The sequence below is a fragment of the Melanotaenia boesemani genome, chromosome 7, assembly GCF_017639745.1.
Source record: "Melanotaenia boesemani isolate fMelBoe1 chromosome 7, fMelBoe1.pri, whole genome shotgun sequence".
Lineage (NCBI taxonomy): Eukaryota > Metazoa > Chordata > Actinopteri > Atheriniformes > Melanotaeniidae > Melanotaenia > Melanotaenia boesemani.
This window is the reverse complement of record NC_055688.1, coordinates 25,784,129-25,810,132: the sequence shown is the minus strand read 5'-3', so window position 1 is coordinate 25,810,132 and position 26,004 is coordinate 25,784,129.

Here is a 26,004-nt window from a genome sequence, read left to right as displayed (position 1 = left end):
GGCATCACTCAATGATTTCCAGCTGGGATGAGCGGGAGCAGTAGCGACCAATCGGTGAGGCGGAGGGGAGGAACTGCAGCTTCTGGTCCACAGCCAATCCCGAGGCAGCACTGGCTCAGCAGTATTTGCATATCCAAGTCTGGAGTGACAGGCTGGAGGCCAATCCAAAAGGCCAGAGGCCGTAACAATGGGTCACAGTTTCAAGTCAGGGTTAGGGGTTTCATGAAAAGTCCCCATATCCAAATCCCCATAGACTCCCATGTTAAAAAGGCCAACTTCATAGCAGAAATAAACTGTTTGGTACAAAAATCCATTTTAGGATTATTAGGTCAAGTTTAACTTCATGACAACTGTGAGGGGGGTGAAAGTTTTTCTAACTCATCCATTTGGATGTTATTTAATCTTGAAATTCGGCATAATTAGGGGTTTATCCTTTTGATTGACAGGTATCCAATATCTGTGGCAAGAAGGGAGGGTGTAGCACAAATGCGGTTTTTAGCTGGCTAACAGTGCTCCTTAGCTTTAGCCCACCTACCTTCACTAGCCAATTAGCTCACGTTAGATCCAAGTTGGCTAAGTTAACTCTTAGCTACAGGCAGCTCAGAGTTTGATAGACGTCAGTCATTCACCCCCACTTTCACAGCCCCCCTCTCAGCTCCACCCCATTGCAGCTCTTATAGCTTGTGTGTGTCCAGAGGATGATTTGACATTTTGTTTCAAAAGTAGTCCACAGATCGTTTCCTAAATCATTTTTATTGCAAGAAACATTATCCACTATTCACTCTGACCATTAAATGTGTATCAAGCAAGTCTATTCTAAATCATTTTTATAAAATTATCTGCCATTCACTCTGTGTCAAGCAAGCAAGTAAGGTAATCAAGACAGAAAGAAAGGTGACGAACTATTTAAAATTAAATGCAATATTGCTGTTGATTGTGACATTTCATAAAGATACTGACATGTCTATAGTGGCGTTTGAAGGACCGAGTTTAACATTTGTGCACCCTGACCACTGCTGGTTGGGACGTTGCGGGACGACAAAATGCTGTTCCATTCTTGTCTCTCCTGGACTGACCGAGCCCAATACGCCTGCAAGCTTAGACATGATCTGACGTTTCTCCAGCCCGGCATCTGAGTTTCTGTTGCCACGGTTACCAAATAGCGTTTAGTCAGCACAGTAATTTACAGCAATAAGGCTATTTGACCGGAACCTTTTTTATACGTGTGCATTATCCCTTTTTAATGGACACCCTACAGCCAATCAGAGTATTCACCCAGACCGTGGTATAAAGTATGTTGTTAGAAGGTGTAGTTTGTTTGACTGCACTGTGAATGCAAACTCAGAGTGGCTGAATGTTAATCTCCAATAATAATAATCCCCAATCGTACAGTGTCAAGTTGACTGTTAGGTGTGAAAACAACCTTAGATAACAAAACTTGTCAGATTTAGGCACAGCTGTTACTTGGTAAAAAAAAAAAAAAATCATGCTTTGACTTTATAATACACACTTTCTTTAAGTTCTCTGTGATGCAAATTACACAGTAATAGAATAACTTAGGTTTTACAGTTTGATGCAAAATGGTTCCGACAAAGCCGCAGCATATTTCGTGTCAATGTAATTTGCTGTGAATTGAAGATGTCAGCCACTTGGCGGCATTCGAAGCTTAATAAATACCAAAGTTATTACTTTGGAAGCTTTACAATCATCCGATGAATGAAAAACATTACCAAAGTGAAAATGGAAAAGTACTGTAATCCATTTGCATATGATTATTAGGGTTCAATGTAGCTTCAAGTGAAATCTGTTATAAAAATAAATGTTTTGTCATAAACATTCCAGCATGACTGACATTTTCATTTACCCAGCAATGCTGAGATGACGTTGCTCCAGCACTGTACGCAGGGTTAAGTAACCTTGTTAGGAGAAGCCATGGGAAGCTGTCAGCTGCCCAATAGAAGTGTCACCTCTGTATTAAACTGCTGTTGCAACTGTGTGTCAGCTTTGTGTTGTAAAATATTTAATATATACAATGATGTGCTCCTAGCTGAAGCCTCCTTCGACTTCAATCATTCGGACTGAATTTGTATAATTGTTATTGTTCCTTAGTGTCATACAGTCATTCAGTGTTACTTATGCTGAATTTCATTATCATGTTTACTAAATTTTTTATTTTTTTTGCTAGTCAATTATATAATATAGCATATTAGACAAAGCGTTGGGCTGAATGTTCGCACCAAGATACAGGCCAAAGTCAGATAGTTTCTTTTCCAGTCTCATCTCACAGACTGCTGTCATTTCTGTGAGTTCGGAAAAGAAAAATGGTTAAAGAACTCTAAAGCTTCTTTAATGTTAGAACTACAGAGGTCATACTGGTGTAATAACCGACATCACATGCAGCAGTTTAGTCCTTTAATCTCTGTGAAATTACAACTAGTCTCCCTTATAGTACAACAGCACCAAAGAAGCCTCAGTGCATTCAGTATTCATCATTGCTCTTTTTTCTTGTCAACTATTTTCATCAGTCTGCTTGTTGTATTAAGCATATGCTGAGTGAAACTGCAGGGAGTAATGAGATTTTCTAGTATCAATAATAACTGCCACAATATCAGTGACCCTGCAGAGTAAGTGGAATATGAATGCACATATTAGACGATCAGGTCTGGGTAAAAAGCTGCAAGCATAATCAGTCAGAGATGAAGTTGCATCTAAATAAGTTGTGTATTTTACAGTTTGTACAAATCTTTTATTGGAAAAGAGAAGTCGTATGAAACCCCATTTACTTCTGGATAAAGAAAACAGAAGGATAAAAAAGAACAAAGACAATTATTAAGTTTTAGCAGTTTTAAATATAGTGCATACAAATGTGTGTGTTTGTTTCTGTGTGTGTGTGTGTGTGTGTGTGTGTGTGTGTGTGTGTGTGTGTGTGTGTGTTATTTTTACCTTTAAATTGATATATGGTTATACTTCCTAAGAGTTAAATTGTATGCAAATTTTACCATGAAGCACCAGGCACATCAGTGTATAATAAGTTTGTGAAGAAAAGCTAAAATAAATTGCATCACTTCATGCAATTTTTTTTGCCAATACATGTCCGTGTAAAATATTATGTAATATTATTAAATTATTATTTTCATTCTCTGCTGACTGTCATTCTGTTGATTAACTTCAAAGTCTGGTTTCTTATAGTGAGCTATGAGCTCAACAAATCTGGTTATTATGAAATAAAGGATGCTGGTATGTACAAAACATTAATTGTGGATAAGATTCAGGTGATTGAAGTCATGCTCCCACAAAATAAAATTATCAGCAATAACAACAATTATCAACAAGTCCTTTAGTCTAATTTCTAAAGAATTTGAAGGAAATCATTTCAGTTAAATATAGCGCTGAGCTACACAGTTGAGGTGCTCATGCTTTAATAGAATCTTTACTGGCATAATATTGTGTTCTTTACCTTACGTGCATCTGGCAGCTGTAGCTACTAGTTATTTTTCATTTGAATGTTTAACCTACCAAATATGTGAAACTTATAAAGTATTCTGTAATTTAATAGAGATTTATTCTCTGGCGATCATGGTTTTGAATGGTAATAACATTAACTTGGAAGTACAAAATCAAGCAGAAACTAAAAGAACAAGGCACGAACAAACAGGATAATACAACTTAAAGATATGAAACAAAGCATAAATCTTCCAAAACCCCGAGACCCTAACACAAATGGTGATCAAATGATTTTTATTTTAATCTGACAAAATTACATGCATCATGGGATGGGCATGCTTATATTACCCTAGAAAAATATAAAAATATATGTTTACAGCCCAGACCAAAACAAGATTTAAAAATGCATGGAAAGGGGTTAGTTTGATCAAAATTTTATAATGCTGAATCTCTTGCAATTATAATTTCACATATGCAGTTGGAGGTAAAATAGCTTCATTGCGTATGCTCAACTAGAATTAACTGAGCCAAGACACTTCCCACACGTTCTATATTTTATCTTTATTTGGTCTTTAATCAATATTTTGTAAAAAAAAAAAAAAAAACTTAAGTCCAATATTGATAGAGCTCATTTCCCAATAAATCTGCTCTTATTCACATGCCAAAAGTCTGAACACAAGATTGTCTGAGTCTGAACACATTAAGATTGGGTATGTTGAAACTTTTGACTTTTTGTATCTTTCTATATTGTTTTTGTCAGACAGCTAATTGCGCGAGAAAATGTGACAAAAATGTTTGAAGCACTTCCAGATTGTCATCCTGCTTTAATAATATTCAGATTTTCTGACTGCAGGGTCATCTGATAAAGTCAAGCAACTATGACATTTTTACGGTGAATTTGGTTTTACTTTCATGCTTTTAACTTTTTCTGTGTCCCACAGAGAAAGTTAAAAGCAGCTGAATGTCTTTTTATCACATCACAGCATTGGGTGTACTTACTTCATAACTTCATTACCCTTCTGTGCATGCATTATAGACAAGGATGGTAGTCCTAGCGAGGTCAAACTTGACTCAACTTTGCAGGGAGCTGTGCAAAATAATGTAAATGTAAAAGTGTAAGAGAGACAATTCCAGATTTTTTTTTTTTTTTTTTAAGATCAGTATTGTAGGTCAAAATGTAGTTCTTAAATCATGAGTTAGCTGATTGAATGATGCTGCAGAGAATTTTCACTCTGAAAAAAAAATGAAAAAAAGAAAATGAAAAAAAAAAAAAAACACTCTCCAAACATGAAAAACCTTCACAAACTGTTTGTTTGTATGTGCAGAACAAGCTAGCATAAGTTTGAATTTAAGAGAACCATAAAAAAATTGAACAACATGTTTGGTCCAAAAACCTGTTAGTCCATACTAAAACAATTCCCCAACAACAGGCTAAATGGATGTGAAACGGGGAAGCAGTGCTTTGAACGCTGGGACCAGGAAAAAAGAATCAGTCCTGGCATTTTAACCCCGACTGGACCACATACAATCATGCACACCACAAATCTTTGTCATCCGTTAAATGTCTAAATGAACTGTACAACTCCTAAAACCAGGAATCAGACACAATACTTTAATGTGGATGATTGATGGTTAGAAATAATGTTCACACTTTTATAAAGATAATTTAGTTGAGGATGACACAAAAGAACTAAATTTAAGATCAATTAACCAGTTAACACAACCTGTTAACCAGCTGTTCTCCTGATGGAAACACTCATGTCATCAACTAATTTCATAAATGTAAAGAGACAAACTAACAGGTCAATAAAACATGATAAAGTGTTATCATTACTGTTTCATAACTAACTTTAAAATACGTCTCGCATGGCTCAGACTTACTGGGAATGTGTGCCTTTAAATAGCAGAGTAACTGTCCAGAGTAAGAAACACAGACAACCATATTCACCAAATTAGGAATTCACCAATGTCACTGATTTCCCCTGAGTTTTTGTGTGAAAAACAGTGTGTGTGGGGCTGTGCTTGTGTGTGTGTGTGTGTCCTCTGGGCTAGCAGACTGCACTATATTGATAAGCAGGGTAGAGCCTATTAGCCTGCTTGGCCTGCAGCCTAAATGTCACTAGTGATTTTGTGTTTCTGGTCACAAACCAGATCCACAGGTACCTGAGAGTTGGTGGGATCGTGTTCCATCGTGTTCAGTCTACACAGTCATAAACTTGCTTTCTTATCATCATCTATCGTAATCCAGTCTCTTCTCTTGTTGTGTTTGCCTCTAGGGGATTGCCACCAGGACAACTGTAAGAACTAACAGCATGCAACTACTGGTAAAGCTTCACATCCCATCAGCATCCTCTTTCAGTGACACTCACTCATTATGTTGGTGTGTGAGTGCGCCCCCTTGAGGTGAGGCAGAGTACTGCCTGCCTTACCTGCTGACTTTTCTCTGCACTTTATTGTACGATCAGCAGGAATAATGCTCTCACACATGCATTAAAGACATTACACAGGCTGTGGGGAGTCATGGTGTATAACAAATATTTCTGTTAAGTTCATATTGGTGATATGCTGAGGAACAGAAATGGGCAGGCGTCGTGCAGCCCAGTTTGTATTGGATTGTATTGTGAGGAGAGGCACAGCTCGCCACTGCCTCACCCAGGGTTTCTGCCCTGGATTTGATCGGAAAATACTCAAATTTGGCAATTTTTACTTAATAAAATGTCAAAAATGTGTAGAGTCACACTGAAAATGCATTTTTAACATGGATCAGTGGAAAATATTAACATTTATTTCATGTACGGCTTTTCTTTCTTATCATGACTCCCTCACCTACTTCTCCTGACCGCATGTCACTGCTGAAGATTATATCTTTAACATTTTACATGATTCATTAGCTGTTGTGTAGTGCTTCTCCTCTTCTCTTCTCTTCTCCTCTTCTCTTCTCCTCTTCTCTTCTCTTCTCTTCTCTTCTTTTCTCTTCTCTTGTGATTCCTTTTAATTTATTTCATGGACTCTTTCAGTAACTAAAGATTCCAATGGCTTTGTGTATTGTTTCCCAAGATGTGAAGCTTCAGGATATATTACTGTTGATTGTGATTATACAGGCTCATTGGCGGTGCCAGAGGTATACAATTACTTCAAAGTTTCAGCCAGAGAGGGCAACAAATCGTGCTTTTCAGTCAGGTATTAATGGGCTATCTCAGTTACAAGCATTGTAGGGGTATTGATCTACTCATGGAAGTCTCAAAAGATAAATAAGTGCATTTATCACATCACTGAACTCTTCAATATCAAGATATCAACATAAAAATGTAAACTACAAAATGTCAAGGTATTGCTTCAGAAAAAAAAAAAAAAAAAAAAACTTTTTGTTTCTCATCCTCAAGCTGCTGCTGGGCAACGTCGGCTCCGGGAATTAACATAGTCTGAGTCACTATGCCGTCAAAATAAGTCAAAAAGTCAGGAAGTTACTTACAGTTACTCTGCTAAACAAGCAGAACTGTGTGACTTCCATGTGATTTTTTTTTATCTCATTCATGTAATTCCTTTTTAAGAATATTGCAGGGAAATCAATCATATTTTAGATAACATGAAACATAACTGTCCAGCAAAATGTGGCAGAAATTGAAGTGCTCATTGTACATAGCAGTACATTGCATACTGCTCATATGCTCATTTCCTAGGTTTTTTTTCCCTATATTTTACTATTTTACCTTTTTTTGTTTTTTTAACAACTACTCTGCTTGTCTTAAATTGCCATATAAAGTTGTAAAAATAAAGACAAAGTTGTTTAAATTTTAACTGAATTTGAAATTGTGCAAATGCTTGCAGCATACAACACAATGGATGCATGCATGAAAACAAACATTAATCAAAATGAAACCAAAATGAGCTCCTCATTAAAGGCAATAAGGGTGAGAACAGGGTGATTTTTTTTTTTCCCCCAACAGCAAGCTCCCTCAGGTAATACATATTTATTTTATGCTTATCTTCTCATCCAAGAGGCACTCTCTTTTTCAGACCAGGATAGATGGTTTAAAATGGTTTAAGTGGACCTTAATTGTTTTGTCTCTACTTAGAGAATTTTTTATATTCATAACAATACAATTTACTCTACTGACAAAATTTGTAAGTCCTTGTGTTTATTTTTTTTTTTTTTCTTTTCATTCGTTCTTACAAGGTGTTTGCAGTTCTAGTACTCTGAACAAATAATGCAATGCAGTTAAAAGACAAAGAAACAAAAGCACATAAACAGACTTAATGTGAGTTCATTTGATGTAAAATCTCCCTTTTTATTTCATGGACAAAAGACATTTTTAATTGAATTTGGTTGAAAAAGAAACAACACAAAAATAAATTTCAGAGTAATTCCTAATTGTATCCACAGTCAACTGGAGTCTTTTAATGCCCCGGTCCCAATGTTTTTTTTTAGCATGTTGCTGCTATCACAGTTAAGCTGTGCTAAAAAATTCATGGAAAAGTAAAATGCTTTCAACATTTGACCTATATCTATTCTCTACTAATAAATAAAATAAAATATTGGTTTTCTAGTTTTGGGAATCATTATATATTTTTCTTTTTTCTTATCCACAGTTAACACGGTTTCCTCACTTTTTTAGAATTGAGGTTGTTACTTAAAGTTTTCCTGGTGCTTGGCTGAAAAGCATAACTTTTGAGGCTGGAATTTTGATTTAAACTTGAGCGAATGAAAGAAAATAGATTTTCGCTTCTGGCTTTCAATCAATAGTTTCACTACAAAATGACTTTGCAGCTTTCCTGCAAAAGAATTTTAAAACCAGAAGATTTATGAAGGAAACATCATATTTATTTCTGTTACAAAGCTCTGTCTGAGATGCTTCTGAATAGTACCCAACATCATACAGACACTCTAACTTGTAAACCATGTGAGGTGGAACCAGGCTTCCCTCAGTCGATCAGACTGAAGATAATCCAATAGGGAGAGTGGGGGTTGTATTCTCAAGAGGGCTCATTAGGTTTCTCATACTGTTGGTTGAGAGACATTGGAGGAAAAGCTGAACTACTGTGGGATTTAATTTTATATTCCATTAGGGTGACTGGGGAGAGTTAGTAGGAAACTGCAATATTTCTTTGATTAGGTGATAAAACTAGAAATTCTAATTGTAATGATGAATAGGACTGGGTAATTATATACTTAACTTTTGATTGTGAATGTAATGTATAATGCTAAAATTGTACATATTCTTAACAGAACTCCTTTCCCCTAGGCTTTCCAATGAAATTGTAAAAAATAAATAAATGAATAAAAAATCATGAAAAATAAAATATTAAAATTTTAATGTGTGTAAAAATTGAAGACAGGGTGAAAACGATGTGTTTCCAGATTCTTCTTGAGAATTGTAGAATTTTCAAAAAGTAAATATGGGAGCAGAAAAAGTGTTCACCTGCATGCGAGAGCACTGGGAACATCAAGCTGAATAGCTCAGTTAGTTTAAGACAATGGTGGCAACATCTCTGAATAGAAATTTTACTATTAAATACAGGAATCTTTGCAACTGTGTCCATCTCTTTGTTCTTTGTACATTGCTTCCAGTAAAAAGCACTTTACTAATCTATTTAATTCTTAATGGGTATCTTGGTTAATACTTGAAGAGGTGAAGCTCAAATTTGCAACAACCTAATTTTTTATGTCTTAATGACCTCACAGATTATATCACTATCTTTTCTCCATGAATGCATCAACATAGATTGCTTATCCTAATATCAACACAGTTCAGCCAAATTTCCTCATTTTAGCCCCAAAGGCCTATCATTTTAGATGTTTATATGACTAAGCCATAACAGTACACAGAGGAATGGACCATCAGTGAACCCCAAGGCTTATGGAGGCGATATATGAAGGAGGAATTATGATGAGATTTTTGACTGATTTATTAACTGGCTTTTAGAGCTCTAACACTTGGAACAGATCCTCATATGGCTTGTGACAAGATTGTATGTGAAAACCCAGCTGTCCATGGTTGAGCTGCACTAAAGAGAAATGTGGTAATTCAGTGAGTGCTGGTATTTACTTGCTAGCTAGGTGCTTCTCTTTCATACAGTATTATGTGCTTCAAGAGTGTAATTTGTGTCTATACTTAATGAAACACATGTTTTGCAGTAGAGGGGAGTGAAGTTGTTCCTTCCATGCCCCTAGCCCATAAGAGCCCGACGTGACATATTTGTTATATACAGTTTCTGAGACATTTTGCTTCAATTTATGGTATGAACTTTGCTCAAAATCCTGTTGAACACAATCTGATACTTGTCTTCTTTCCCCTAATAGATACCCAGAAGCAGAAAACCACATTATAATATTTTTTATATATCACAAAAAAATATATATATATATTTGTTACATTTTCTTAAAAGGCCAAATAAAGACTTCATCTTGAAAAAAATGTGACTTTTTATTTTACCATTTTTTATGGGTTGGGTCTTAATGGGTTAAAGCTGTAATTTTAATGTTTAAGAAGAGTCACTGTACAGTTTCTGTGGGTGTTTTGACCAAATTATGTGGTAGAGATCATGTCAAAACCTCAGGAAATTAGCTCAACAATTTTAATCTGATTTCAAATACTTTTTAAAAAGTAAATTGTCAAGTTTTGAATGTTAAATCTGGCAAAACATGGGATTTTGAAAAAGTTACATAAATCTGTCATAGATCATCCTGATCTGTGCATTTTCTCAGTCTTAACTTGCTTTACTTTTCTTCTATAGCAACTTTCCTCAGTAAGACTTTCAGCTTCCTCTAAGACATTATAAAATAAGATCACAGCTGTTGTGTGTCTGCGGCTTGAATTGGTGAATGCGTTGAATAGGAATTAGTCTTTGATATCTTCACCCTTTGATCAGTATTAATGTGGGAGCTGTGCTCTTGCTCCTGCTGTGTTATTGCTGAGACAATATCCAGTCAACAACAAACAGCATCTTCAATGTTTTCTAGCTGCAGAGTGGCAACCATTTTTAATGAATGAAATGGAGGTCTAAAGTTGGAATGTACTCATTGTAATGACAAAGCTCAGAATGAGGTTAACAGTTGCAGCAAATATAATCTGAATATTTTTTTTATTTTAACTCAGTTCAAACAGTGTTCAAATATATACAGAAAAAAAAACTGGTTCATCGTGTAAAGGTGAGATTCAAACAGCAGTTTAAATTTAAATTTACAATGAAAAGATGATGCAAATAGTTAGGTGTTGGTCTATGCCTGCATCCTTATTGTTAAACATGGTTCACATAGCTTGCTTGTTTTCTTGCCTTTAGCTTCTTCATGTGCAGTGTGCCTACCCATTTCCCTTTGGGTTTACTGGGGACAGAAAGCTGAAAGCAGAATCCTTGATTTGTTTGGTGTCTTTCTCACATGTGAAGCACACAAGCTCACACACACACACACACACACACACACACACACACACACACACACACACACACACACACACACACACACTAACACACCAGCTAATTTTCTTCATATACTTCTTGTATTTGTACTTTAATTTAATTTTTCAGGACTACAGAAAAAACACCCTTTATTTTTTATGTATTATCTCCCGTGTGTCTGAAACATTTTATAAGAATTAGCATATTAATTTAGTTTAGTTTCACACTTCCAAACTTACACTGTTTACTAAACAAAATATAGGGCCAGTGGGTGAAGTACAAATGTTGTATAGCAGCTGCTGCTCTGCCAAAATAAAAAACAAAAAACAAACAAAAAAAAAAATCACATGTAGAAATTGAGTTTCTTTCCCCACTATGATCACCATATGCAACAGTTTCTGTGTTCAAAAGTAAAAAAGAAAGAAATATTGTGTTCTTGTTAGGCGTGAGCCATTGAATTATATATGTTTCAGCTTTGAGCTCCTCTAATTAGTGGCCAACCTACCTTTGTTTCATGAGTTCAAGTTGATGGTCTATGCATGAATTGCTGCAGTTCATGAAAGGATTGTTACTATAAGCTGGCCAGCTGCTTGCATGACAGTTACATCGCCCTAAAATGTCTTAAAGCTATGTATGAGTTATTTTTCCATTAATTTAATGCTATGTAATTGCAGTCTTTGGCAAAACAAGTGCAAAATTTGTTTATTGTTATTTAGTACTGTCATTTTTGTGCATGTCAAAACACCTTTTAATGACTTATTGACATATTTTCCAATATGAGTGTTCTGTATACCAACCGAGACACATAAACATGTGGCCTTTGCATGAAACTTCATCACCTTCTCAGCAGCACATGTGAAATTTTGTGCTACATCCATGTATTCATATAAATCACACAGTACCTGCCAAAGATATAGTCATAAATACTGGATAGAATTGAGATGAGCTCCTCTGTGGGATAGGGGAACTCCATCTCTTATTAACGTCCTCTCTTTCTCTTTCCATCTGAACATATGTCCGCTCTTTCTCTACATCTTCTCTGTCAGTTTGTATCTATTCTGCTGTGCATTCATTTTCTTTTTTTTTCCCTTTCACTTGCTAATAAGTCCTAAAAATGTCTTTTTTTCAGTGTGCATATGGCTATCAATCCCTCTGTTCTCACCTTTCAGTGAGTTTCATTTACATCTGCCCATTGATGGAAGAACAAAGTAAAAATAAGGGGTTCATAAGAAAAAATCTGATATATGTAAATCCAATTTTTTTACAGTTAATAAAATAATAAAAAAAGTTAAGCCTTTGTTCCCTTTGACCTGTTTGCAGCTGAGCTTCGCAAGGTTTTTGGTTTTAAGGAAAGTGGTTCTGAGACTACAAGGGGACTGATGGGACTGAAACAAGGCGAGTGAACAGTGGCAGATTGCTTAATCTATTTCCGCATCAGAGCCAGCCAAAGCAGTTGGAACAGTTCAGCCCTCTGTGATGCTTTCCTCCATGTTTATCTGATTACATCAAAGATAAACTGGTTTCATATGACACCCTCATCACCTTGGATGGGGTGATTAAACATCACACGTAGAACATCGAATCCAGACTTGTTGGCGAAAGAAGCATCAAGATGTTCTCTTCCACCTCGCTCCGGTGTCAGCTACTGCTGCAGTCAAATCCAAGGAGATCCTGAACACATGCAATTGGGTCACACCTCTCTAACCCAGGAAGAGAAGGACCGCAGACACAAATCCAATCTCTGCCTCGATTTTGGGGCAGTGGACACTACATCACCAGCTGTCCAGTGAAAGCAAAAGTAGTTGGGGAGCTCAACTGCCCTGTCACCTCCCCAAAACCAGAGACCTCTGTTCCAAGGCTGCCTCCTCCTTCCAGAAGGGCCTTACACCTTTGCTATCTTCATGGACTCTGGGGCAGATGCCTGTATCATTGATGAGGAAATGATCATTCAACTAGAGCTTGAGTGGGTTCCTTTGTCTCATCCAGTTCCTGCTAAAGCCTTGGATGGACACATCATGGGCACCATCACACATCAGACCTCTCCTGTTCATATGTGGCTTTCTGATAATCATTACAAAACAGCCCAGTTCCACATCCTGAGCTCTTCCTGCCTGCCGCTCATCCTGGGGTATCCATGGCTCATTCTTTATAACCCTCACATCAACTGGGCCACTGGGGCCATGTTGGAGTGAAGCTCCTCCTGTCACCAAAGGTTAAGATGGCCCTAGAAGAGTGGCATCATTGTTTGAAGAGGACCAAGGATCCTTTTTCCAGTGGACAGTCTGAGCGCATGAACCAAGAACTGGAAACTGCCCTGTGATGCATGGCCTCTTCGAACCCTCCTGCTGGTATTCACAACTACTGTAGGTTGAGGGCGTTCACAACTCGCTTGCCTGCTCTGCCACCAGCCTCTCTCCATTTCAGTGTGCATATGGCTATCAACCACCTCTGTTCCCTGTCCAGGAGACGGCGGTTTGCTGTCCATCAGTCCTAGCCTTCATCTGTCACTGCTGCAGGACATTGCTCCACTCTCCTCCGTTCTGTGATTCGTTATGCTGCCAATGCCAACTGCACCGACCTACCAAGTGGGTCAGTAAATGTGGCTCTCAATCCCAGACTTACTGCTCTGAGTGGTGTCCCCCTCCTCCCGCTTGGTTTGATGCCTTTTGGGATGTCAGCGACAAGATCTCAAGTTTAGATCTGTCAAATCAAAAGTAAGTTATTTTTTAACATCATTCATCAACATTAACAGCGAGTCAGTAACTTTCTGATTTTCGTTATTAGTCTATGAGTAATAGGTTTGGGGCTGACATTCAGATACTTTTTGGTTGAAATGTATTAGAGGCAGATTCTGTGTGGATGTTTATGGACAATATACAGAAATTAAACACTTTATAAGATCATTTATTTTTTTATTTTTGCACATATATTAACACTACTGGAGCCTTTTGTCTCTAAATCAGAGAATTCAATTATTCTGGATTTGGGGCAAGGATGGCAGTGAGTCAAATACCAGTGTGAGTGATTACAGCACTGCCTTAAAGAATTTGACCATATCAGACAGAATCCCATGCCAGATTTAGGTGTTTACACAAATGGGAAAATAGAGAAAAATCTTAAATATAAGGTCTTTTTTCTTGTCCAGTCCTACTTTGCATGCATGCGGGGTGTCGCCCAAGGTCTACATCTCTGTCCTTCAGCTCCTATTTGCCTTGACTGGCATCTCAATGTGCTTTGAAAAGTATGTATGCAGCATGCCACAGTTATTTTGTTGAATTTTTCTGGACAATGTGCAAGTGCTCCTACAGTACAATCCAGGAATTAAAAACGGTGACACAAGGTTGAAATGTAAAATGTTATCTTGCTCATTGGCTGTTATATAAGTCAGATTAACTTGATTGCTTATTTCTCCGCAGCACCTGCTTCCACAAAATAAACAAAATGGCATCAAGAGCCAGAAAGTACTCTACAACATTACAGCAGTGTATTGGTTTAATTGTTTGAAAATAGTTATAGAAACGCATGAGTTCACGAACTAGTGCACTTGGTTTCATAAAACTGTTTAGCTTGAACTTGTAGCAGAGTTAGTATACTTTTTCCATTAGTTTTTATTTTTTATATTGTTTTCCATTCACCTTACTTTCAGTTTCTTTCCAGAGTGGCTTTAGTCATTATCAGTTTACCATTTAAAATGTAAGACCACTCAATATCAGTGATGGGAATAACGGAGTTAAAATAAACGCAGTTACTAACGCCGTTGCCTTTTTTAGTAACGAGTAATCTAATTAATTACTTTTTCTATCGTTACAACGCCGTTACCATTACCAAAATGTCGTTACTACAAGTTACTGAGTGAAGCTACGAAGTGGTCGTCCCACTTGGTTTAACGCTAGCTTGGCTCACAGACACAGGAGCTCCAAATGTGTGTGTGTTTTCCCCTGTAGTGAAAACAGGGGTAAGCGATTAAGTAATGATGATTGGAGGAAAATTTTATAAGCCAATCAGAGACACCAGGTGGGCAGATGTTTACACACAAACCCAGCACATAGAAGCACACACACAAAAAATCAGAGATGGCGAGTCCGGAGTCTCAGGGAAAGACGGCGTTTTCGAGGTGGAAATACAGGCACTACTTTAACTTTATCGAGGTAAAAGGTAAAAATGTACATGTTGAGTGTACATTGTGTCCCAGAGCAAAGGATTTGTCCACGTCCTGTGTAAGCAACTCCAATTTAATGAAGCACCTCTCGACTGTTCACGCTTCTACTAAACTTTTGCCCAAAAACACTGTAGACACCGGTAATGATAGCAAGCTAGGTGTTGTTAACGTGGGCTCCGAAGAACACGGCGCCACGCCGTCCAAGCAGCAAAAGCTGGATTTCTCTGCTACAGCTCCACAAAAACTTGTGACACAGACGGAACTTAATAAATTGATAGGCAGATATGTTGTGGAAAACATGCTGCCGTTGACAACAGTTGATTCAGACTCATTCAGAGAGCTCATAGGCAAAATACCGTTAAGAGGAGGGTCCGGTCCGCCGTGTAGAAAGACATTTTCTAAATATGTTGATGCAGAGTACGCTAAAATGAACATCGAGCTTAAAAAGGGATTTGAACAATTAGAATATATCTCTACAACTGCAGATATCTGGACTGCACATAACAAAAGCTATCTGGGCGTTACTGCGCATTGGATAGATCCAGAAAGCATGGAACGACGTAAAGCCGCCCTGGCATGCAGACGATTCAAGGGTCATCATACTCACGACAGTATTGCAACTGAGCTCGATAATATTCACTCATCCTATGGCATTTCCCACAAAATAACATCAACTGTCACAGATAATGGCTCAAATTTTGTCAAGGCCTTTAAAAAGTATCAGCCAGTCGAGGAAGATGACTCTGAGGATGAGGAGGATGAAGTGACTTTTATAAACATTAATGATGTCTTACAAAACAGTGTTGGTGATGACAATGATGATGATGTGATTACTCTGCCACCACATCAGAGATGTACATCACACACATTAAACCTTGTTTCATGTACTGATGTTGATAAGTGGATTCTGTCAAGACCAGAAATTAAAGCAGTATACAGAAGTGCTACCACAAAATGTGCAGGTTTATGGAACAAGGCTAGCCGTTCAACTGTGGCAGCAGAGACTGTGGATGAATTAATTGCAAGAAAGCTGATAGTCCCTTGCACTACGAGATGGAACTCTTTTTATGATGCGCTTGCTCGAATCTGTGAGATCCCTATAGTCGAGCTGAACACCATATCATCCAAGTTTGGGCTAAAAGCCATTACAGAAAGAGAGCATCATTTCCTCAGGGAGTACTGTATGACAATGAAGCCACTAACAGTAGCCCTAGACATTCTTCAGGGAGAGGACAACTGTTTCCATGGTACTCTCTTACCCACGCTGGAGACATTGGTGTTCAAGACCCTGGAGCTGAAGAGTGGCCTGCAAATTCTGGTTGACCTTCCAGAGGCAATTGTTGTGGTAAGAACTAGTATTTATTTTTAAATATGTTAAATACATCCATACATTATGTAAAAAATATAAATGTAAAATGTTTTCTTAAAAAATCTGCTCATAATGTGTGTGTGTGCGTACGTAGATAGTTTAATATGTTCTTTGCCTTATATGTCATTTCAGGCAATTAAAACAAGATTTGCAGAGGTGCTGGAAAGCGAGACTGCTATCTTGGCTGCGGTGAGTCTGCCTAGGTTTAAATTACGCTGGCTGCGGACACAGGACAAGAAGGATAAGGCCAAGGCAAGACTTCTGGCAGAATGCCGCAAAGGTGCTCAAGATGAAGACCAACAAACGGGTACCACCAGCACATCAACACACACCAGCTCAACTACAGAGGATGACTTCTTTGCCTTTGATGATGAGGATGACACTTCTGCTACTGCTGAAAGTCAAGTCGCGGATTACTTTAAATCAGGAACACAAGGGATGGACTCTCTTCATACGTTTCCACTGATAAAGAAAATTTCACTCAAATACAATGCAGCCACTCCATCTAGTGCTCCTGTAGAGAGACTGTTTAGCCTAGGCAAGCTCATCTTTACTCCAAAGAGGAACAGACTCTCTGACCTTAAGTTTGAAAAGCTTCTACTTTTAAGATACAATCAGTGGTTTAATGGCTGAGATGGTGAGATGACTGGGTAGGCTGGGTGGATGAATGAATGCATGGATGAGTGTTTGGAAGCAGGATGGATAGATGAATGAACGATTGCTAAGGAATTAAAGTTGCATTTGTTAAAAAAATTTCCGTACTATTGCAGTACAGTACTATTGCCATTACTTTCAGTACTATTGCTAGACAGTGCAATAAATATTAAAACCTCTGTTCAGGTACCAGTCTTTGCTGTTCTACTCTATGCACCTGGCCTGTGAAACCTGTTCTGACAAAAATCAAACTTCTTTGACATTTTTAAACTTTAAAAAAGTAATGAAATAGTTACTTTCCCTGGTAACTAGTTATTTTTATAGTGGAGTAACTCAGTTACTAACTCAGTTACTTTTTGGGAGGAGTAACTAGTAACTGTAACTACTTTTTCAAAGTAACGTGCCCAACACTGCTCAATATACATCAAATTGTGGGGCTGGATTGAAAAAAGCTGTTTTCACAGTTAAGCAGGGTTCAAAGATCTTGCTGGGCTGTTGTATTGCCAATCTCAGCTGGTACGTAGTTTAAACCATGTGTCATGACCAACATATTCTGTCCTATATAAATGCATCGGTCTGTTTTGGCAAACCTGCAGTTAAAACCTGCATAACCTGCTGCAACTTATATCACCGTCCACTGTGTCTGAGATTCAAACCAACCATGTAGTCCAGGCTCCAGCGGCACCTCTGCATGCATATAAAAAGTGCAATTCCCCTTAAAGGTGATTATTTTCATCAAAAATGACATTTGTTTGTGTCTGTGTATGTTCTTGTTAGCTAATTTATTTATTTTTAACTTGCTTTTAGATAGATGTAATCAATATTTATTGTTTTTGAAAACTACCTAGTTCTAAATGCAGCTTTATTTTTAGTTTTAGAAAACTTTTGTAGTCACTGAATCCTGGAAAACTGGAAAGAGTTTGTGTTATTTGAATTCAACAAAACTGTGAAAACACACTAATCTACTAACTCCTTTCTCCTTTCCTAAATGCTAGGATTTTCCAGAATAACCATATGAGAATGACTGTGGCACCGTTATGCTCATAGTAAGACACATTACGTGCCTGGTTGAAAACTTCTGACTGTAAATCTGTTCATATTAAAACGCTTTTATTCATAGTATGTCCTTTACACTGTACCTGATGCGACTTATGAATTCTCCATTGTAATTATCTAATCCTATAGAGCACTTTAAACACAGCACTCTTGACCCAAGTGCTGAATAATAAAACAACAAATCATAGTAAATCTACTTATTAACACCCCCATCCCTCGTCTTTTTTTTTTTTTTTTTTTTTTGAAGAAAATAATGCTGGATGACATCACAAAGGTCTGTAACGTGTGTTTATGTCCCAGTTTAAATACACCGAAAATATATGATTTTATTGTTTTTGTTTCCCTCTAAGGACCACGAGCAGCTGGAGACTCACTTCGTGTGGAAAAAATTGTGGAAATGGTAAATATTTTTTCTAGTTGTATGTATTTGTTGTTGCACCAATTCTGTTGTAAAAAAACTAACTTTTTTTCCACTTTTCTATAGGACCACGAGGTGATTCATGCAGGAAAGCAGCACAGTGGCTTGGGGACAGAAACAGAAATCTTTTTTCATGGCAAGGTGGAGTTGCCTGATGTGTAGATGATGGGGGAGGAGAACGTGGCAGAAGCAGCAGAGCTCTTCATAAACTGGCAAGAAGACAGTGACAGTATTGATGAGACTCAGAGCCTTTTAAGTTTATCTTTGAGAATATTTGGATGTTCTTAACATGTGGATGTTTGTGGAGGAATTGGTGGATCGCCAGGGTTATCTATTAAACTATTGTGGATATTGAATGTTGTATTAAAACCTCTCTACTTCAGTAACTCTTTAGATGTGCTGGTATGACTTCTCATGCACACATTTTATTTAATATGAATGAACTTTTTCATCTGGATCATTGTCAAGTTATTTTTCCATGCAAATTTACACAAGGTGCTGATGTTAATGACACCAAGCCAAATAAAATGAAAATGGTTTTAATGGTTTTTACTTCTTTGTGGCGCAAGGTATTTAAAATCTGAACTAAATTTAAACATTTGACATTCAATACAATGAAAACTAAACTGCAATGAGGACAAAATAACTGAAACTAAAGAAAGCAAACTAAAAAACTCAAATACAAAACTATAACTGGTGTGTTGTCACGTCATGTTGTGCAGTTCCAGAACAGCATTTAGTTTGAAAATGTTTTGTTTCTTCCTGCCAGGTAACCTGAGAGTGGGCCTGCACAAAAACTTTCTCTACTGCGGAGCTCTGCAGCCAGACTGTCTTGGGATAAAGTCTGCTTATTTTTGATCCTGTCTTAGATGTTGTTCATCTTTATTTAAAGAAATGCTTGCAGTGATGATTGCACATTTGAATATTATGAGTAGATTAGTGGCATTATTCGCCACTCCTTTTGTTGATTGCATCCGGCAGTAAGTTTACACTGATTTATAACTTGGGATGTCTATTTTTATAGTACTAACTTACAACTTCCTGCATTGTGTCTTATAATAATAAACACCTCCTTCTGTTAGTAGAGGGTTTTCTTAGTTGAATGATGAAAATTCCTCTCTTTGAGCATTTGCAGAAATGACTCAAATCAGCAAACTTGAAAGAGCTCTCCTCTGACTCAACAGCTCTTAGCAGCTCACTGTAAAACACTTCAGCATACAATGTTTTAACATCAACATCAGCCCAGTAAATCCACATAATAGGATTCTTTTGCACCATGCACTTACGTTTTCATTCATAAAATGCACTTCTGAGTCAAGAGTTTTCCAAAAGAGAATCAGTCTGCTTTGCTAGCAGTTGCTAATTTAGCCTTGAGCTGCCAGCCTCAAAGAGAGATGAAAACTGAAGTGTGGATGCTGACTCAAGTGGCATGCAGGGATAATCACAAGGACACTTTAAAAAAAAAAGTTCAAAAAAGAAGAAAAAAAAGACAATTGGTGAGCATGAAATGGCAAAGCATGAACTATTTTCTTTGACAGATTCACTTGCAGGAAAGTTTAATATTGATGCAGGTCATCTTTTTAAATTCTCTTGAACATCAGAAGAGATAAATTGGACTTATTAAAATGTTCTTTATTTTATCTCCATTTACAAATTTTGAAAGACTCAGTCATTGGTAATCTGCTCATTTTAATAGAAAATGAAGCGAGTATTAATCACAATGAAATGCATCATCTCATTCTTGTAAAATCTGTATTTTTAGAAAAGGTATCTAATATCACAGTAGCTGTATTTACACTGAGCACTTTTGATCCGAAAAAAGCCCAATCAGAATAAAAATGCAACATGTACACAAGTCATCTGATCCAATCTGGCCAATCTGATTGGCATTGATCAAACAGAATTTTAATCTTATTGACATAATCATAAAGGAGTTGTTCTCTGGCATTTAATTTATATTCAGTGTTTTTTTGTAAATCTACTTGCAACTTGCTTTGACATTGGATTATGATAAGTAGTATAAAGCATTTGATGAGAAAATATATTGCCAAAAGCTTGTTTTAATCAATCAATCTTAATGAGCACCTAACCAAACACAGTGCAGATATTACCAAACAAGCACGCTACCTGAAGAAACTACAATTGGCAATATATTCCAACTAAACGGAACAATGGATCAGGCCAACGTGTTGAGAGTTAAAGTATCAGCGAGCTGGACAAATACCAATGATCGACTTGGGTTGGACAGTAAGGTAACAACATCTACACAAACATGGTGTACTCGGAAATAACTCCCTCATCTACACCTGGAAGCAACATTAACACAACCCAGAGGATCAGTGAGCTGATCTGCCAGTTTTTATTGTATATGACAATAACTATAAAACTGATATATCTAAAAATAAAACTGTATACAGAAGATGGAGAACAGAAGTATCTATAACAGCATTCAAAATGATTTAATGGCACAAAACTGGGATAAAGCATAAGAACAATGACATAAAGTGCATGTGATAAATTCTTGAGTATATTTAAAAATATAATAAAACTGTCATGTAGAAATAACTAACAAGAAGCTAAAATATGCAGATCATCCTTGGATTACAAAGGAGTGGCAAAATGCTTGCAAAAAGACTAAAAACTATTATAAGAACAGCTAAAATATTATAACAAACTATTGAATGACAACAAGAATAACATTAAAGGTTTATAGAACATATTCAATAATGTAATTAAAATGGGTATAAATAATTAAGATATCCTAAATATTCTATTATTAATAATGCTGAAAAGTAAAATATGGATGAAGTGGTTAACAGTTTTATTAAATTCTTTGGACCTGATCTTGCAAATCCCTGATCCAGTAACATCTGAGGAGAAATCTAATCTAATAGACAAGTTGAATTCAGTGTTCCTCAAAGCAGTTGATGAGAGAGAAATTATAGATCTGTTGCTAAATGTACAAATAAGACATCTAATGACTGTGATGACATTGATATGACTGTGGTCAAAAGATTGATTGAGGAGATTTCAAAACCATTTATCTGTAACTTATTGTTTCTAACCGATCCATTTCCAGACAATATATATCCTATACATATTATATATTATATATGTGTATATTAGTGCTGGGCACGTTAACGCGTTAATCGTGCGTTAACGCAACGCTTAATTAACGCCGTTAATTTTTTTAATCGCGCGATAATTTTTTTTTTGCTGGCCGCTGGCTTTGATGACAGAAACATGGCGTCCATGTCTCTCTTCCTGCTGCAGCGGTGCGTCTGATGTGATCAGGAGAGAGCGGGTTTATTAAAATGAAGAGACGTTTTCTGTCTGAAACTTAAGAAGAAGAATTAACGTTTTTCTTTGTCAAAATACATGCAGATGGACAGAACATTGTGATTTTTGGACGGGAAACTTTTTATGTATTATTTTTTTAATAAATACGTTTTTAATTTATGCAAGACAGCAAAGGTAAGACATGCGTGCTAACTTTTCCAAGCGCGCAGCATAAATCGGGTCTTCTTCTACCTCTGGTTCGGTGAATCTTGGTCGTAGCGAGATGAAACTTCCAGCTGTGGAATCTGTGAAATGTGAGCTTTCAGTAGAGGAGTCGTTTGTTCGTGTTCATGCCGTGGGGTGGACACGGGGAGACATCATCTGTGTTTACATATTTTTCGGACTTTGTGCAGCTGCTCTTTAAATAATTTGTGTTCTTAACTGTGTTTGTTGGTGATAGAAATGGTTTTACTGAGCTGGTAGCTGAGATTCTGGACTTGTGGATACCACATGTTTATAGTTACATCTACAGACACTACACCCGGAAACGAGATGTTAACCCTTAACTCCCGGTAGCGGAGGCTGCAGGTGCAGAGGTGAAGCTTAACAGTCAAGCTAAGAATGAAAGTTTAGAGAATTTATATCCAGAAATCTGGATAATGAAGCAGTGAAGGTGCATGGATGGAAGTTATTGCGCATATTGTGAATATTTCTCTCTCCTCACCATCTAGAAGCTGTGAGATTCTCATCCTGCTTTCTGTCTGTTCACCTGATGCTGATATTCATCACATATTGTTCCTTCTGTGTTTAGAAGGAAGCAGCTTCACAGCTTTAAATTCATTCTGCTGACTTTTTACCTTTTAGTTAGTAAATCCTGAACATTTCATCGTTCTTTGTCATAAATATTTGGTTTTATAAATATATATGAAGAAATATTTTAACTGTTGCTGTTTAAAGAGAAAACTGATGCTAAATCTGTTAATGTGTTTAGTGCAGGGGTCTGCAGCCTTTCCAATCCAAAGAGCCATTTTTCTCAGCCAGCTAAATAAAACTTCTTTAGAGACGCAAATGTTACCAGACTTTTCAAAATGTCAGCTTAATATATATTTTTTAATAAAGAGCCACCATAGGATATTTTTAAAGAACCACATTTTTATTTCTGTTTTTAGGTTTTAAAATAAAGAAAAACATAAAACCTTTATTTAGAAAAAGAGGATAGAAAGACTTTTTGCTAAGGAATGTAGATATTTGTGGAAAATTATGTAAAAGAAAGGAAAAAAAAGTCCATGGTTTCCAACCTAATGGCAAGAAAGATAGATTTAAAAAAATATTTTAGCCACGTATTTAGAGGCATTGTGGAAGGTCCAGAGTCGCAGGTTAAACACCCCTGATGTGTGTTAGTAAACCAACATTTACTGCATTGTAGGCCTTCTTTTAATGGAAAGAGACATTTTGCGCGTAACGATGCGATTTATCACGATTAATCGCAGCATGTCATGCGATTAATCGCAGTTAAAAATTTTAATCGTTGCCCAGCACTAGTATATATATATATATATATACATATATATATATATATATATATATATATATATATATATATATAGTTGCAAGTAGATTTACAAAATGAAATGCATTTTGTTATTCTGACCACACACTGAATATTAATATGTAATTCTTGCAAAAAAACACTGAATATAAATTAAATGCCAGAGGACTACTTTATTATTATTATTATTATTATTGTTGTTATTATTATTATTATTATTATTATTATTATTATTATTATTATTATTACTATTATTATTATTATTATTATTATTATTATTATTATTATTATCATCATCTCTATCAGTTAAAAACAAAGTTTTTGATCAGTGCCGATCAGATTTTTTTTTTTTTTTTATGTATACCGGTGTTATGAGTGCCACTCATTATGGACAGCTGGGGCTTGTTCTTCATGCAAATCCCAATAATGTACTGAATATGCGTATGAGTATGTTTGGTTTTCTGTAAATAAACAGAATACAAATACTTAGTACAATTGATTCATATAACCTGTTATCTTGTATAACACACAGCTGAGATGCAAACCAAGCCCTATTTACACCAAACGAGTGTAAAGTAAACGTATATAGGCCGGAACAGGCCGAACTTCACATGCCTGCTGGCTAGCATGAGTAGCACTAAGCTGCTAACATTAACCACACTCAGAATTACTAGTTACAGAGACAAACATTCCCCCTCTGAAACTAACACACGAAATAGCAGCCTTACTTGTCATTAACGCACACAGATAAAGGAAACAGTTCTTTGGGCAGATAATAGTCTGGGGCCAACTCAAGGTGGTGGAGAAGTAGAGGGCTAAGATCCTGAGGGTCTTCCAGATACAGACCAGTAAAATGGTGGTGGCCAACCAAATGGACATTGTGATCATGGATAAGCAGCAAGGGAAAGCCGTGGTGATCAATGTAGCCATCCCCAATGGAGATGTCAAGAAAGAGGCACACGAGAAATTGGAGAAATATTAAGGACTCAAGCAAGAACTGGAGAAAGCCTGGAAGATGACCAGTGGTCATCAGAGCACTGGGGGCTGTGTCTCCCACACTGGAGAAGTGGCTCCAACAGATACCTGGAGAAACATCAAGCATCTCCATCCAGAAAAGTGCAGTCATAGGAGCAGCTAAGATACTGCAAAAGGTCCTCAGCCTCCCAGGACTCTGGTTGAACTCCTGAGCTTAAGAGGAACAGCCACCTAGCCATACATACATACATACTTTTAAATTAGCTAAATTATTCCTGTTTCTTTATCTTTCTTGGTTCTGAGGAGATTTAATTAAACCCTACTGATTCTGACAGAGTTTTTTTATCCAACCAACAATGGTATAAAATCTGGATTTTAAAAATCTGTCATTTTTTACACAGTCACACAACTATTTTTGCTCTTGTTTTCAGACATCTATACTAGTTACATTTTTATTACAAAAAAACAAAACTACTTCATCTATATCAAAGACGTGTCATCAGAAAGGAATACTTAGCCTCAAACAGAAGAAACTGATTCATCTAAAATTTATTCCTTCATACTTTGGAAATGAAACAATTATTAATTCCTTTTAAAATTCACCAGCCTCATCAAACTGTGTTGATACATTTATATTCATACCCACATCTATCTTAAAAAATGTCTTTTAAATCAGTAAGCTATTTAAATACCATTTTTATTGAATTTTTTATGGATCTGGATTACCAAAAATGAACACTTACAATAAATCTACAACATTACTCACTTTTATGTTTCTTCTTTATTAGGCTGAAAGATAATTGAATTTAAACATTCACACGGTCTGCCCTTTGTTAATCTTGCCTTCCTGCTTTTTGCTGCAGGAACATGGTGGTTTTCAGCCTGTCAGTGTGACAAGTTAGAAAATGTGCATATTTATTGCAGTGATAAAGACCGTAAATTAATATATTTTAGTTATTTTAGTAAAACTTAAGTGCATGATGTTATGTTGAAAAATAGGTCTGATCATGTTTCCATAACAGAGGGTTTAAAATTGATTCAAAACTGTTTTCTCAGTACTGTGCAAAATGATGATCAACGATCTCCACTGTCAGGGTTAGTTAGGCCACATGCCATAGAGACTGCCTGGATATATTACACCTGCTTTGTTTTTATAGATCCCTTAATAAATGAACTGAAATTATTTTAACACTGATGGAACACACAATTAAACATTGCCAAGACAAGGATGCCAACTAGACATCATGGTTGTGCAGAACTAATTTTCAAAGTGAACTTGTTTGTGCTTCATATTCTTTTTGTCTAATTATCTTGAGTTTGACTTTCTGTAGATACTGAAAGTACTCAAAATATACTCTAAATATTAAATTCATTTATATGTGGGTGGTCGGCTTGTTGAGCTCAGGCTTTAATCTGACAAAACTAATTACAAATGCATAAATGACTTTTCCAACCTGTTATACCCTCTCGCTTTGTATGTAAATTTCCAGTGTACCATTGCCTGGCTGGGATTGGCTGCACACCACCACACCTGCCTCATCTTCCTCATCTGCTCCCTGGTTCACTGCCCTTTGGACCAATTACTGCTTCCGCTCTTTCTTTTTTTTTTTTTTTTTTTTTTTTTTTTTGTGTGTGTGTTCATTGGAGATAGATTCCAGGTTGAATAGATTAAATACTGATTCCATCACTCACTAGGTCTTTGT